Source organism: Octodon degus, unplaced genomic scaffold (assembly GCF_000260255.1).
Source record: "Octodon degus isolate 3935 unplaced genomic scaffold, OctDeg1.0 scaffold00008, whole genome shotgun sequence".
In the NCBI taxonomy this organism is placed as follows: Eukaryota; Metazoa; Chordata; class Mammalia; order Rodentia; family Octodontidae; genus Octodon; species Octodon degus.
In genome coordinates, this window is record NW_004524584.1 from 13,099,017 (window position 1) to 13,113,395 (window position 14,379).

The 14,379-nt window shown below is 42.2% G+C and overlaps 1 non-coding gene across 1 annotated transcript; it reads right to left on the reverse strand.

Annotated features, from left to right (window-relative positions):
* Positions 1–10,547: 10,547 nt before the first annotated feature.
* LOC111814215 lies at positions 10,548–10,651 on the reverse strand. The gene has a single exon (XR_002819257.1). It is a non-coding gene; the product is annotated as a U6 spliceosomal RNA (small nuclear RNA).
* Between the last annotated feature and the right edge of the window lie 3,728 nt (positions 10,652–14,379).

Consider the following 14,379-nt stretch of genomic DNA (forward strand, 5'->3'; position numbering starts at 1 on the left):
GGTCCCTGTGCTTTGCCAAGCTTGTTTCAAGTAGGTGCTTTAGACCACTGAGCCATCTCTCCAGCCCAATATTTGGATTGTTGATCCATTTGATTTTGGTTTAGAGCATGACAATAGACATGGATCTGATTTTAATCTTCAGCATGTGGAAAGCCAGTTTCTTCGGTACCATTTTTTTTTTTTTCCAGAACCAGGGATTGAACTCAGGCCCTTGCACTTGCCAGGGAAGTTCTTATTCTACTGAGCCATCTCCCTGGCCCTCTTCTGCACCATTTATTAAAGAAGCTATCTTTTTTCCAGTGAAGGTACTTGGCCCCTTTATCAAAGATAAGGTGGCTGAGTATTCCTGGAGTTGCTTCTGTATTGTTTATTCTGTTCCATTGATTCTCAGGTGTTTTATTTATTTATTTTTTCTTTTGTCGGTATCATGCTGTTTTTATTGTGGTATCTTTGTAGTATAATTTATTTTCTTTCTTTTCTCTTTTTAAGAGTAGGAAGAATTTATTGAAAGAAAGATAGTTTCTGTTTAAGAGGGACAAAATGGGGTCCAGAAAGTAGTTTGCCCCTTTAGTATAATTTCAAATCAGGAATTGTGGTGCCCCCCAAACCCCCCCACCTTGCCTTTGTTGCCAAGAATTGCTTTTGCTATTTTAGGTCTCTTTTGGCTCCAACTAGACTTTAGGATTATTTTTTCTAATTCTGTGAGATATGCTATTGGTATTTTGAACGCATTAAATCTATACAACAGTTTTGGAAGTACGGCTTTTTTTTTCTCTATTCATTCTGTCTATTCAAGAACAGGACATATATTTCCATTTTTTGATATCCTGTCCTATCTCCGAGTACTGTACTTTTTCCAAGTACTGTACTTTTCTAAGTAAAACTTCCTTTGTCAGGTAGATTATTAAGTATTTTATTTTTCTTGACACTGTTATAAAAGGTGTTGTTTTCCTAATTTCTCTCATAGTCAGTTTGGTATTCATGTACAGGAATACTACTGGTTTTTGAGTTTTGACTTTATATGCTGTGATGGTGCTGAGTTTCATTATTAAATCTAGAGGTCTTTTGATGGACGTTTTGGGGTCTTCTACATAGAGTCTTATGTCAGCAGCAAATAATAAGAATCTAACTTTTCCTTTTCCGTCCTTATTCCTTTTATTTCTTTGTTTTGTCTAATTGCTCTGGCTAATGTTTCCAGGACTATATTGAATAGGAGTAGTTATAGTGGATATCTTTGTCTTGTTCATGATCTTAAAGTGAAAGCTTTTAGTTTTTCATCTTTTAGTATGATGTTGGCTGTTTGTCATAGACGGCTTTCATCAGATGGAGATAAAGACCTTCTATCCCAATTTTCTGAAGAGGTTTTTTTTTTTTTTTTTTTTTAAATCATGAATGGGTGTTTGACTATGTCAAATGTTTTTTCTTTATCTCCTGCGATGATCAAATGGTCTTTGTCCTTTGTCCTGTATATAGGCTAAATTACATTTATTGATTGGCATATGCTGAGACATTAATGCTTCCCAGGATGAATCCTATTTGGTCATGGTGTATACTCTTCCTGATGATTTGTTGCATTCTGTTTGTCAGTATGTTATTTAGGATTTTTGCATCTATGTTCATTAGAGAGATTGGCCTGTGGTTTTCTTTATGGTTGAGTCCCTTTCTGTTTTTGCTATCAGTGTAATGCTTGCTTCCAGGAATGAGTTTTGCTTCCCTTTCAATTTCATTAAGGAGGTTGAGAAGTAGTGGTATTATGCCTTCTCTAAAATTCTTATAGAGTTCAGTAGTGAATCTGTCAGGAATGGGGCTTTTATTTATTAGTAGTTGTTCTAAATTACATCTTCAATTTCATTAATTGATATTGGGCTATTTAGAATTTTTGTATCTTCTTGATTCAACTTTGGTAATTGATATGTATTTAGGAATCTGTCCATTTCTTCTATATTTTCTATCTTATTGGAGTATAGATTTTCAAAGTAGGTATTGATGATCTTTGTATTTTAGTACGGGAGTCTATAGGGTCTCACTACATAGATTGGACTTGTAGGGATCCACCTGTGTTCAGCCTCCCAAGAGCTGGGATTACAGGTCTGTGCCACCACACCCAGTCTCAATCACCTTCTCAGGGCTCCCCAGGGGCAGGGCCAGCATAGAAGAATGGGGATCAAACTTAAGCAGGTGCTTTAATCTGCTGAGCTATTTGGCCAGCCCAGCTATTTGGCCAGCCCTCTATTTAATTTAATTTCTTAAGAATTGATTCATTGGTTTTTAGTATTATTTTCTACTCTGATCTTTATAATTTCCTTCCTAGTATGAACTTGGTGCTTGACTTGCTCTTCTTTTTCTAGAAGCTTGAGGTTCTAACATTAGACTATTTATTTGAGTGCACTCTGTTCTTTTTTTTTTTTTTTAATTATTTATTTATTTGTGTGTTTGTGTATGTGTGTGTAGCCAGCTCAGCCCACTAGGAGGCAGGGCTGGCTGGCATGTGGTGCTGGGGGATTGAACCACGGTCCCTCTACTTTAGTTAAGCTTGTTCTAAGTAGGTGCTTTAGACCACTGAGCCATCTCACCAGCCCCACACTCTGTTCTTCTGATACTGGAATTTATCATGGTAAATATCCCTTGTAGGACTGCTTTTATTGTGTCCGTGTCATAGTTTGGGGTTTTGCAAGAGGAACAATACAACATGGGATACATTTGATAAGATTATGTTATAATGAGTCACCCAAACAATTATATACAAAGAGTGTAGGAAATCTGCCCCCTCACTAAAGACCAAAGAATCCCGCTGAGGGCCTGGATCTCACAATAATGTCCTGTATGTGTCCAGCTGAAGACCTAGAGCTCAAACAATGTTTCCCACAAGCCCAACTGGAGGTCTAGAGCCCATGACAACAATGTCTCATGCAGGCCTGCTTCACAGATCTGCACTGGGAAGGCCCAAGGTCAGTGGTGGAAGCTAGAAAATCTGCCAGCAGAAAGAAGGATCTGTGCTAGCAGGCTGAGGGATCTGCACTGGAGCCAGGAAGCAATGCTCAAAGTAAGAACGACAGCTCTCCCAAAAGGCATCACAGCCATCCTCAGCAACAGTGAGGTCCTAAGCTCTACTGATGATGAGAAAAGCTGAGTTTCCATCAGAAAAGCCAATAGAACAAGCTTCTTCAGGAGACTGAGCAGAGCACCATCTTTACTTCTGGAGCTAGGAAGCAACACTCAAGGTGAGGACCAGAGCTCCCCGAAAGTGAACCATAGCCATTTTCAGCAACAGTGAGGTATTCTCCTCCAATGAGAACAACCAAGTTCATCAGGAAAGCCTGCCTGACAAGCTCCTCTAAAAAACCAACAGCACCTTACAGCTTCTGACAGCACTCAACAGCTTCTCCAAACAGCTTCCCTAATAACCTCTCAACAGCTTCTTTAGTTCTGCCTCTTATGCTGCTGGCAACCATCCTCAGGTGAGCCTCCCACACTCAGCACCAGCTGGATCAGTTCAACTGGGTGTAACAAGTTAACTACCAGTTGGCAATCCACCACATAAGTTCTGGTATTTTGCATCGGGATTACTGTTTAATTGTAGAAACTGTCTAATCTCTTCTTTAATTTTATTTGTGACCCGTTGGTTGTTCAGGAAGGTATTACTTCATTTCCATGTGTTTGTGAAGTTTCTGTGGTTTCTTTTGCCATTGATTTTCAATTTCATTGCACTAGCACCTGATAATATGCATGGGATAATTTCAATTCTTTTGCATTTATTTAAACATGCATTATGAGCTAGTATGTGGTCTGTGAAGAACATCCTGTGTGTAGTTGAGAAGAATGTGTATTCTGTTTTTGTTGAGTAGAATATTCTGTAGAGTATACTAAGTCCATTTATTCTAAATTGGTTCAGCTCTGAGTTTTTTTTTGTTGAATATTTTTGTCTAGTTGATTTATTTGTGACAATGAGATATTAGGGTTCCCCATTATAATTGTATTAGTGCTAGGGGCCGGGGAGATGGCTCAGTAGAATAAGCACTTCCCTGGCAAGTGCAAGGGTCTGAGTTCAATCTCTTATTCTGAAAAAAAAAATTGTATTAGTGCTTATCTATTTTTTTGTGTCCATTAACATTTGTTTTATATAGTTGGGTGTGCCAGCATTTGCTGCATATATATTTATGATTGTTATCTTTTCTTTTTGGATTGTTCCTTTAATAAGAATGCAGTGACCTTCTTTGTCTCTTCTGATCAGTCTTGGCTTGAAATCCACTTTGTCTGCAAATAGAATAGCTATTCTTTCTTTTTTCTGGGTTCCTGTTAAAGGGAGTAATATTTTCCATCCTTTCATTTTTAGTCCATGATTTTTGTCTTTCTTTCTTTCTTTCTTTCTTTCTTTCTTTCTTTCTTTCTTTCTTTTTTAGAGACAGGGTCTCATTGTGTACTTCAGATGGTTTTGAGTGCCAGCCTGGACCTTGAACTTGCAGTGATCTGCCTGCATCATCCTCCTGAATGTTGGTGTCATAGGCATGTTCCACCACTCTTGGCCAGCCAATGAATTTCTTTTTGAATTAAGAGTGTTTCTTGTATGCAGCATATAGTTGGATCTTGTTTCTTGATCCATTATGCCAGTCTGTTTCTTTTGATGAGTGAATTAAGACTATTCATACTTATGGTTAAAACTGATGTATACTGACTTATTTTCCTGTTATCAGTTTCATTCATATTAATCGCTTGTTTTTGCTTGGCAGATTTATTCCACTGGGATTCTTGGAATTGTCTTTATTGTCTATAGATAGAATATTTTGGAGTGGTGGTTTGGTGGTCAGGAATTTCTTCAGGTGTTCTTTATCATGGAAATTTATTTCTCCATCAATTTTGAAAGATAATTTTGTGGGGTGCATCAATATGGGTTGGAGGTTGTTTTCTTTTAGGGCTTGAAATACTTTACTACAAGCTCTCTTTGATTTAAAGTTTTCATGGAGAGGTCTGCTGTGATTCTGATGTGCTTTCCTTTATAAGTGACTTGTTTCTTTTCTCTGTCAGCTTTTTTTTTTTTTTTTGGCAGAACTGGGGATTGAACTCAGGCCCTTGAGCGTGCCATCTACTGAGCCATTTCCCCGGCCCCTCTGTCAGCTTTTAATATTCTTTTCTTGTGTTGAACTTCTGGAATCTTGACTGTTATATACCTTCGTGTAGTTTTTTCTCATCATGATTATTTAGAATTCTATATGCCTCAGTTAACTATATTTCAACTTCCAAGTCTGTATGTCAACTTCAACTCCAAGTCTGTATAACTGTATGTCAACTGTATGTCAACTTCCAAGTCTTTTTCCATACTTGGGAAGTTTTGTGCCATTACTTACATGAATGGGTTTTAAAAATGTTTTTTTGTGCTATCTTCTGATTCTTCATTGATTCCAATTAATTATAATAGTCTTCCTTGCATCATCTAGTACCTGTTGGATTGATTTTTCTTTTTTTTACCATCCGTTGCTATTTTAAGAGGTCTTTCATTTGATGAACAACAACAACAACAACCTTATTTTCTAGGTCTGATATATCTAACTTCACATCACTTGACTCTGAATTTTTAACTTCCTGGATTTCTTTTTGAGTCTGTGTATGGAATCCAGTTCTTTATTTTCTATGTTGGGCATTTATGGTTTCTATGTATTTTTTTTTTTTTTGGAGGAAATGGCGGGTATCAGGAATTTTCCATGTCTTCCCTAAGCTCTATTTTTAAAAATCTGTATCTACTCTAGAGTCAGTAATCATTTTCTTCATGATTGTTGTTGTCCTTTTAATTATGTTTGTTTTGTTTTTGTCAAGAGACATTGATTTTTTTTTTAAATTTCTGCTGCTACCATTTCATAAAATTCAGCTGGGTAACTACAGATTTCTTCCACCTCAGTGTCCCTTGATTTGCCTTGGGTGAGTTGGGGATTATGGATTGCATCTTATTTTCATGGTCTATCTATCCATCTTTCTGTCTGTCTGTCTATCTATCTATCTATCTATCTACCTGTTATTGCTTATTTATTTTCCTCATTGGGGCTTGTAAATTGCTTTGGTAGGTAGCTTTATTACTAGTATCAAGACCCCTTTAAGAAATGACACTTTTTAGAGTTATCGTCTGGTGTAGCTGGTTTTTAGCTTTTGAGTCTGTCCCAGGATCCTGCCTCTTCAATTTATTATGGATAAAAGGTTGCTGCATATTTGGCCTAGCACCTCATTCTGTGGTACTGGATTATGGTATTATTTATGATCCCCACACAAGCTCAGTATTGGCATACAAGAAAGATCAGTTGATTGCAACAACTATGTCACCTTGGGTAAATTATGCAATCAATAATAACAATAGCATCAATCATATGTTGGAAAGTGACAAACTGTGATAATTATTAAGTTTTTACCTTTAACCATAAGTATAAGGTTAATAGTTATGTAACAAACTTAAAAAAATCAGAAAATTATATAGTATACATATCCACTCATGACAGTAATCTTACCCTACAGGGAGAAAATTTAAAAGGGGTAAGAGGAAAAAATAGGAAACTAAAAGAAGAGAAAAGGATTAGACGCAAGACTGAAGGATGAAGGAAGATTAGTCAAGTCTCAGGAGACTAGTGGAGAAGAGTAGGGAAAGAAGGGAGAAAGAAACAAAATCAAGAACAAAGCCAAACTAAAAACTAAAAACAATGTTCTTACTCACAAAAGGCAAAAACAAAAAATCAAAAAACCAACCAAATAAGCCCATAGGCAGTGGGAAGAAGAAAAAGAAATTCCTCTGAGTTTCCAAGCCTGTGGTTTCCTTCTGGACTCTACAGTGTTGTGGTAGCATCTACTTCAGAGCCGGGCTCTGCTGTCCCTGGCACACCAAGTTAGAGTCCAGATTATGCTGGTTAATCCCAGCAGCCCGCAGGAGGACGAGGGTGAGGTGTTGCTTCGGGTACTTTCAAATCCACATAGGTTCAGGGTGGCCCTGGCTCTGGTTGTGGGGTTGGAGCCTGGTGTCTCCTGCTGGCCTGACCACTACTTCCCAGCACTGAATGTCTTGCATCCCATGATTGTCCCTCATCCAATCACTGTGGCTTTTTAACACAGGGATCTCTGTGGTGAAGCAAACCCACAGCTACTCCAAGTCCTGGTTCAATTGATGTCTCCCTAAAATGGCATCTGATCAAGTACTGTTTTCTAGGGGACACCGCAGACACTTGGATTGAGTCACTTGCCAGCTGTTGTAGTGCACAACATCCTCTGCTCTTTTCCACTGGCAGGCTTCTCTTGGGAGGCCCCTGGAGTCAGCTCCTCTCATGCCACAAGCCAGGAGAAGTTGCCTTTAACCACAGGCATTGGACCTATAGTTATATAACAAACTCTAAGGAGAAGGAGAAAGTTGGGCGGAAGCTGCAGAATTCCCCCTTATTTTCTGTATTGAGGTCTGGCTCTTCACTTTCTTTTTCCAATTCTTCACATCCCTCCAGGGGCCTGGGGATCCCCCACCCTCCTCCTCTTCCCCAAGTTGCTATCCAGTGTGTGGATTCTAAATCTTGGATAGGCTAAAAATAAACCTCCCCTAAAAAACAAACAAACAAACAAACAAACAAACACCAAACAGGCTGGGGATTTGGCTCAGCGGTAGAATGCTTGCCTAGCAAGCTGGAAGCCCTGGGTTTAGTCCTTGGCACCAAAAGCAAAAAAATAAACCTCCCCTAAATCTTGGACAGGCCGCTAGCACCTGAGTGGTCTCTTTCCTAATTCAAATTAAGTGGTGAGAAAATCTGTAGGGGAGTGCTAGATACTATAAGCATTATCATCATTGTCATTTTGGGGCTTTATTTTACTGATCAGAATTCTGGGATTCAGAGACTGAAAGCACCTCACCCAGGACTGCACGGCTGACTTTGGACAGAGCAGCTATTGCAAGGTTCACGGGCAGGAACGCTGGGTCATTCTCAGAATGGTTCGCCAGGTGGCGCTCTTTCCTGGGGATAGGATGTGACTAAGTCACCTTAGCGGCAGACGCTGGCCTTTTCTCGCTAGGACAGTGTGACCTTACCAAGCTAGCAGGGCCTTTGAGCATGGCTACACCCTCACTATGCTGGGAAAGAATCACGTCTCCGGGGCCAGAGGCACGCACCGTCACCTGGAGGTGCTGGGGTAGAGTCCTGCCGTCCTTGGCATCCCTCACCCACCTCTCCACGGCTGGATCCAGCTCTTTGATCCAATACATACGTCACGTGGCACCAAGTGGGAGGGCATCACACAGCTCTGCTGGGGACAGAGGAACAGGGAAAGGGCTGGGGCCAGGGGAAGGGTCCTCTCAGTGCTGCGCATGCCCTGGCCTCCCTCAGCGCCTGTGCCTTGCAGTTGTAAGGCTGAGTTGGCCGTCCCACCCAGACAGACTTGAGTTGTGGCGGGGGCAGTAGGGTAGTAGCACTTGCAGCTGTGGTGAGAGCCAGGAAGGGCAAGGAGAAGCAATGGCCCTCACTCACCACCATCTTCCTTGGAACTTGGAGTGACAATCCCAGCCTCACCTGTTCTCACCCAGGGACCCTTTCATGACAGCAACTGCCATTTGTTTTTAGTCCTGCTGTGCCCTGCGATGACCTGAGACTCCCCTGTCTCAGTGAATCTGCAGCTTAACCCTGTGAAGTTGGTTCTAAGGCTGTTTCCAGCTCACACAGAACTGAGCCTTTTACCCAGGGTCACGTGCTTGGTGACAGCAGTGGGCCCTGCACACAGTCCTAGTGCCAAAGATTGCTGCTCTAATTCCTTTTTTTATTTTTTAGACATGGTCTCACTATGCAACCCTGGTTGCCCTTGGACACTTGGTGATCCTCCTGCCTCAGCCACATGAGTGCAGGATTACAGGCTTACACCACCACACCTGGCTCCACCTCCTTTCGAAACCTAAAAGAACAATAAACAGGACCCTGGGGAGCCACAGGTATCACTGTGCTCCTTGGCCCTGCAGAACCCTTCCTTCCCAAAGCCACTGCAAGGCGAAGCTTCTCACCTGTTTGCTGGGCCACAAAAGGCACATCTGTCAGGTCCCTTGTGCAGCACTTTGCTCTCCCAGGATTCTTCAGGTTACCTATCCAGGACCCTTCAAGCCACAGCCCCCAGCTTGTTTTCTTCAGCAGCTGCCAGGCCACTGACATGCACCAGGGGCTTTGTGCCCTCAGGCCTGGCCAGAGCATAAGGCTGGGACGCCCAGGAGTTTCTGTCTTGACACATGACAGTGTATGCACATCAATATCAATACTGTTCAGCCAACATAATACAAATCACAGAATCAGAGTCAGCTGGGAGGGGCTTGGAGGGGCCTGTGTGTCAGAGGTGGACAGTGGGACCTGGCTGAGGATGGGTCTTGTCAGCATCATCCAAGAGCACAGAAGGAGACCGATTCAAGTCCCGGGTCATCTTTTTACTTTTATTTTATTGAGAAACAAATATCAATGAGACAGTTTCAAAACTGATTAATAGGACAGTTTCAATAATTGATACCTTGTACATTGCTATCTTCTTAGTGGTTATCCATAGTACAAGATGCAGACAGGATATCCTGTCCAAAGGCCATTAGTACAAATCTTTCTTCTCATTGAATTAAGTGAAAGTAGCTGTATATCTATCCTAACTATTCTGCATATACAGATACAAAATGGTCCTTCCTTTGTATCCCCTTTTATTTGTTTAGTCCTGTCAGAGATGGGTATTCCATTGGCATCTAAATACTATAGGTGCGTAAATTCAGCAAAACAATCCAACACAGTCCAGCAGTCCCCAATAGTAGTGGATTATCTGCAGAAGTTGTTGACATGAGCCTTTTACAGCTCAGCATATTAATATGGCTTTACTTTATATACCTTGTTTTTATACTTTTCTGCTGGATGATTAAGACCAAAGTAAAGCAAGACCTGTATAACAAGAAATGTAACCCTTGTATATGATAAGTTCAGTCAAGTCCCCTCAGGATTTATCCTGTAACCCTGTACTGCAATGTGCAGATCCTTTGTCAGTGTCAGCCAAGTGGATGAGTCACGGCCATTGCTTGACCATTTTGCTCTCTGTGAAAGCCTGAGAGAATGTTTTCTGTCCAGGTGACTCTTTTTAGGCACACTCTACATCATCAATCACATTGCTCTGTGGCCCCATAATCTTCTTGATCAGAAAATTTGGGACACAACTGAGTTACCTGATGTTCCAGTATAGGTTCTCCTATGTCCTGAGTCTTCACTGACCTTGAAAGGCTAGGGCCAAAATGTTGGCTGACCTTGCAGCCCTTCTAATTCTCTAATTTTTGGTCTGCAAACTTATGTTATTAACCCTCCAGAAGAGAAGCTTATTATTACCCTACAACTTATGCAGTTGGGTTTAACTTCACTATCTGTCTGAATATCAAACATCTTAGGCATAACATTTAGCAGGTATTTTCCATCAAGTATTGATATATTAAACATTAGGTCCCTACAGAATATGGAGATAAAAATTAAAAAATGAAAAATATTTAAAGAATATTAAACAATTACATATTTTTACACAGAAATTTAGAAATCTAACCATATAAAAATATGGAATGCTTCATGAATTTGCATGTCATCCTTGTGCAGGGGCCATGCTAATCTCTGTATAGTTCCAATTTTAGTGTATGTGCTGCCAAAGCGAGCATCCGGGTCATCCTTAGCACCTTCCTGGCACCCAGAGCTGCTGAGTGGAATAAGAGTGGGGATGTGCAGCCTGGCTGTGGAGCTCGGGAGCTCCTGTGAGTGGTGTTGCCCAATGTCCCTCTGAGGGGGCTGATTTTCATAGACAAGGCTCCTGGCCTACTGTCATGAACAGCTGGCAGAAGGTGGCCTCCTGCTGTGTACTGTATCTGCTGAGACCATCTTTATTTGTCACCCATTAAATGCCATGCCATCCCCCTGCTATGTGACAATCCATGATGTCTCCAGGCACTGCTGGGTGTCTCCTTGTGGGCAGAGTTGCCACTCGGCCTGTTGAGAACCACTGCTCGTAGCAGACTCCATGCTCCTTGGCTTCCTGAAACACATCAAGAGCTCTGGTGACACGTGTGTGTTGAGCCCTCAAAGGACACAGAGTTTGGTTTCCCAGGTCCACACAGGGTCAAAGATGGGAGGGCTGTCTACAGACAGAGTTGAGCATGGAGCCCACACAGGTGCAGGCCTCCTGTGGACTAGTGAGATGCAGGTAGGCTTCTCAGAGGCTGGGTGGCAGATTTGCAGGGTGGAGGGCATCTTGGACAGAAGAGAGCTGTGGAGTGCAGGCTGCTGGAAATGGCTGCGCTCCGGGTGGCACACAGAGAGGGGATGGGCAGAAGCCTGGGGATGGGGAAGAATAGGTAGGTGATGGTGTTGAGGTGGATAAGGCTCAGTCCTCATCTATGGCAGACGCTGTTCCCAGTGTCTTGTGAGTGTTATCTCTTCCCTACACAACAGTCTCCAGGGAAGGTGGTATAAAAACCTCACCATAGGTGGAAAAAAGATGCACAGAGAGACTGGGTCATTTGCCCAAGCCACACGCCTCGTGAAGGTCAGGGAGCCATGGGATTGAGGTAAGAAGTGATGTGTCTTCTCTAGCTGTATAACAAGCCCCTGAATGCACCAGGTTAGCCAGTACTGCTTCATGAGACCTGGTGAATCAGGGCTGGTGGGAGCCCAGGTGGGCAGTCCCTGTCTTGCTGGCTTGATGTCTTGGGTGCACTGGTTGACATGGTTGGGTTGGATTTCCTGCCTCTTGCTGTTCCCATTGTGGCTTCTCTTCTCTCTACAGCCTTCTAAGTCTTTCCCTGTAATGATCAGCAGAGCAGACTGTTCATGATGGATCTGAATCCGCCTTGTCATTTTTTGAGACAGGGTCTCACTGTGTAGTTCAGGCTGGCCTTGAATTCATAGTGATCCTCCTGCCTCTGCCTCCCAAGTGCTGGGATTTCAGGTTTGCACCAATACATCTGGTCCCAGGCCTTCTTAATGTGTGGGCCCAGAACTCCCAGGACATCATATCCTCTGTATTGAACTAGTCAAAGTGGTCCCAGGCACAGACAAGATTCAAAGGGAGGGGACATAAAGAGGGTACTGGTGGTGGAAGGGGAGGAATGTGTGAAGCCATCTTTGGATTCTGGCCATCACAGTTCAATTTTTATTCTAGAAAGACTGATGTGGCAGCCTTTAAGAGGATGGATTGACGAGAGCAGACTGGAGCCATGAAGAGGAATGACGATGCTACTGTATCAGCTTCTTCTTTTCTCCCTATGCTGCTATGGGAGGACTAGAGCAAGTGCATTTTTAAACTATATTTTAATAATAATAAAACAATAATTATACTAGTCTACATTTATTGAGCACCTACTATGTGCAAGCACCATAATAAGCACTTTTCTATGCAATATAGTCCTGATAACTGTCTCATGAAGCAAGTGTTATCCCTATTTTGCCTTCCACAGAGGTGACATTTATTTGCTAAGGCCGCTGACTGGGTACCATGGACAACAGAGAGTGAACCTTCTCATGATGCTGGAGGCATTACAGGAGTGGTCTCTTTTCATGCCCCTCCCTGTCCTGCTGATGGCCACAGCTTCCTGTGTCTTCCCAGGTCCTCCTTCTGGGCGTGTCCACATTCTAACTTTCTCTCCTTCCCTCTCCCTCCCTCCCTGGGGTTTGAGCCCAGAGCCTTATCTTGAGCTACACCCTCCTTTTTTTTTTTTTTTTTTTTAAATCATCATTCACACTATTTTATAGAAACAATCAAATGAAAATAGGCTAGGTTTACCAGTCATTTCTTTTGGTGTTCATCACTAAAATAATTCATGCCCACCATGACTATGAATGCCATGTGTATGCTGAGCACTTTAGTCAAAGATGCAGAGTGAAAACACAAGGGGAAACCGAAGCCATGGAACTGCGTCCTCTGACAGAGCAGCATCTGTTGACACGACTGTCCTTTGAATCCAAGGGCCTGATCATGTGCTAGGGTAGAGACTACCCCTGTTTTTTGAGACAGGGCCTCATTAAGTTCCCCAGGCAGGATTTGAACTTATAGTCAATTTGTCTTGGCCTCCCAGAGTCTGTCTGTCTGTCTGTCTGTCTGTCTGTCTGTCTGTCTGTCTCTCTCTCTCTCTCCTTCCTTCCCTCTCTCTCTTTCTCTCTCAACAAGTAGGTCCTACCGGAATGACCTCACTTAACTTTTTAAAAGCTCTGCCTCAAAGCTGGGGGTGCTAGCACACATCTGTAATCCCAGCACTCAGGAGGCTGACACAGGAGGATCTTTGCAAGTTTGAGGCCAGCCTGGGCTACATAGTGAGTTCAAGATCAGCCTAACTATATAGCAAGATCCTGTCTCAAATACAAAAACAAAAACAAAGAACAAAAAACCCTCTGTCTAAAATACAGTAAAGTTCTGAGGCCCTAGGGTCAGGACTTCAGCCTCTGTCTTTTTTTTTTGTGAGTGCCACTCAGCCTTACAACATCATGCAATTAATTGGCATATGCTCATGTAGACAACAGGAAATCAGGATTGGTTCTATGTTTGTTTGAAGTTTGGCTGTTGCTATTGATTACTACCCATACTGTTATCCACTATTTTTTTTTTTTTCCAGAGCTAGGAATTGAACTCAGAACCCTGCGCTTGCCAGGCAAGTGCTTATTCTACTGAGCTATCTCCCCGGCCCTGTTATCCACTACTGTCTTTGGTTTTTGACCCAAGCAGAAATAGAAAGGGAGAGAAGACATTGGGCCTACATTGTTTTGCATTTGGAATTTAGCTACTTCTGGTTTGAAGAGCAGAGGCTGAATTCCAGTCACTCATTTTGTGTCTTTCACATGTAATTTGATCATAGTGATCTTTTTGGCCAGATATTGAAAAGAGGTAGAGGGACAGGTCCTGCTAGAACCGTAGAGGTAATAATAATGGCAGATGTGGACACTTTAGGGGTCTGTGCTACATGCTACCTGCATTATCCATTCTCAAGACATCCTATTAGCAGGGGCTATTATGCTTCCATTTTACGTGCGAGGAAACAGAGGCAGAGCAGTGAGTTACTTACCCCGATTCATTCTGTTATGTTATTAGGAGTAAACTGAACATGCAATTTACTCAGAATTCAGGCAATCTGAACTCAGAACCTGGATTTTTAACTACAAGGTTTCTGAGCTCTCTCGGAGAAGCTAGAGAATGATAGGTGCCGTGCAGGATTCCTGCCAGACAAAATTCACCAGGCTGTTCCCAAAAGTTTTTGATTGCAGCCACCGAAGTATATATTGATGCATATCAAAATAAAATACTAATATTATTGTTTTGATTGGTTGATTGAGCGATTGATTGTGGTACTGGACACTGAACCCAGCCAGGGCCTTCGTATTGAGCTATATATCTTCAGTCCCT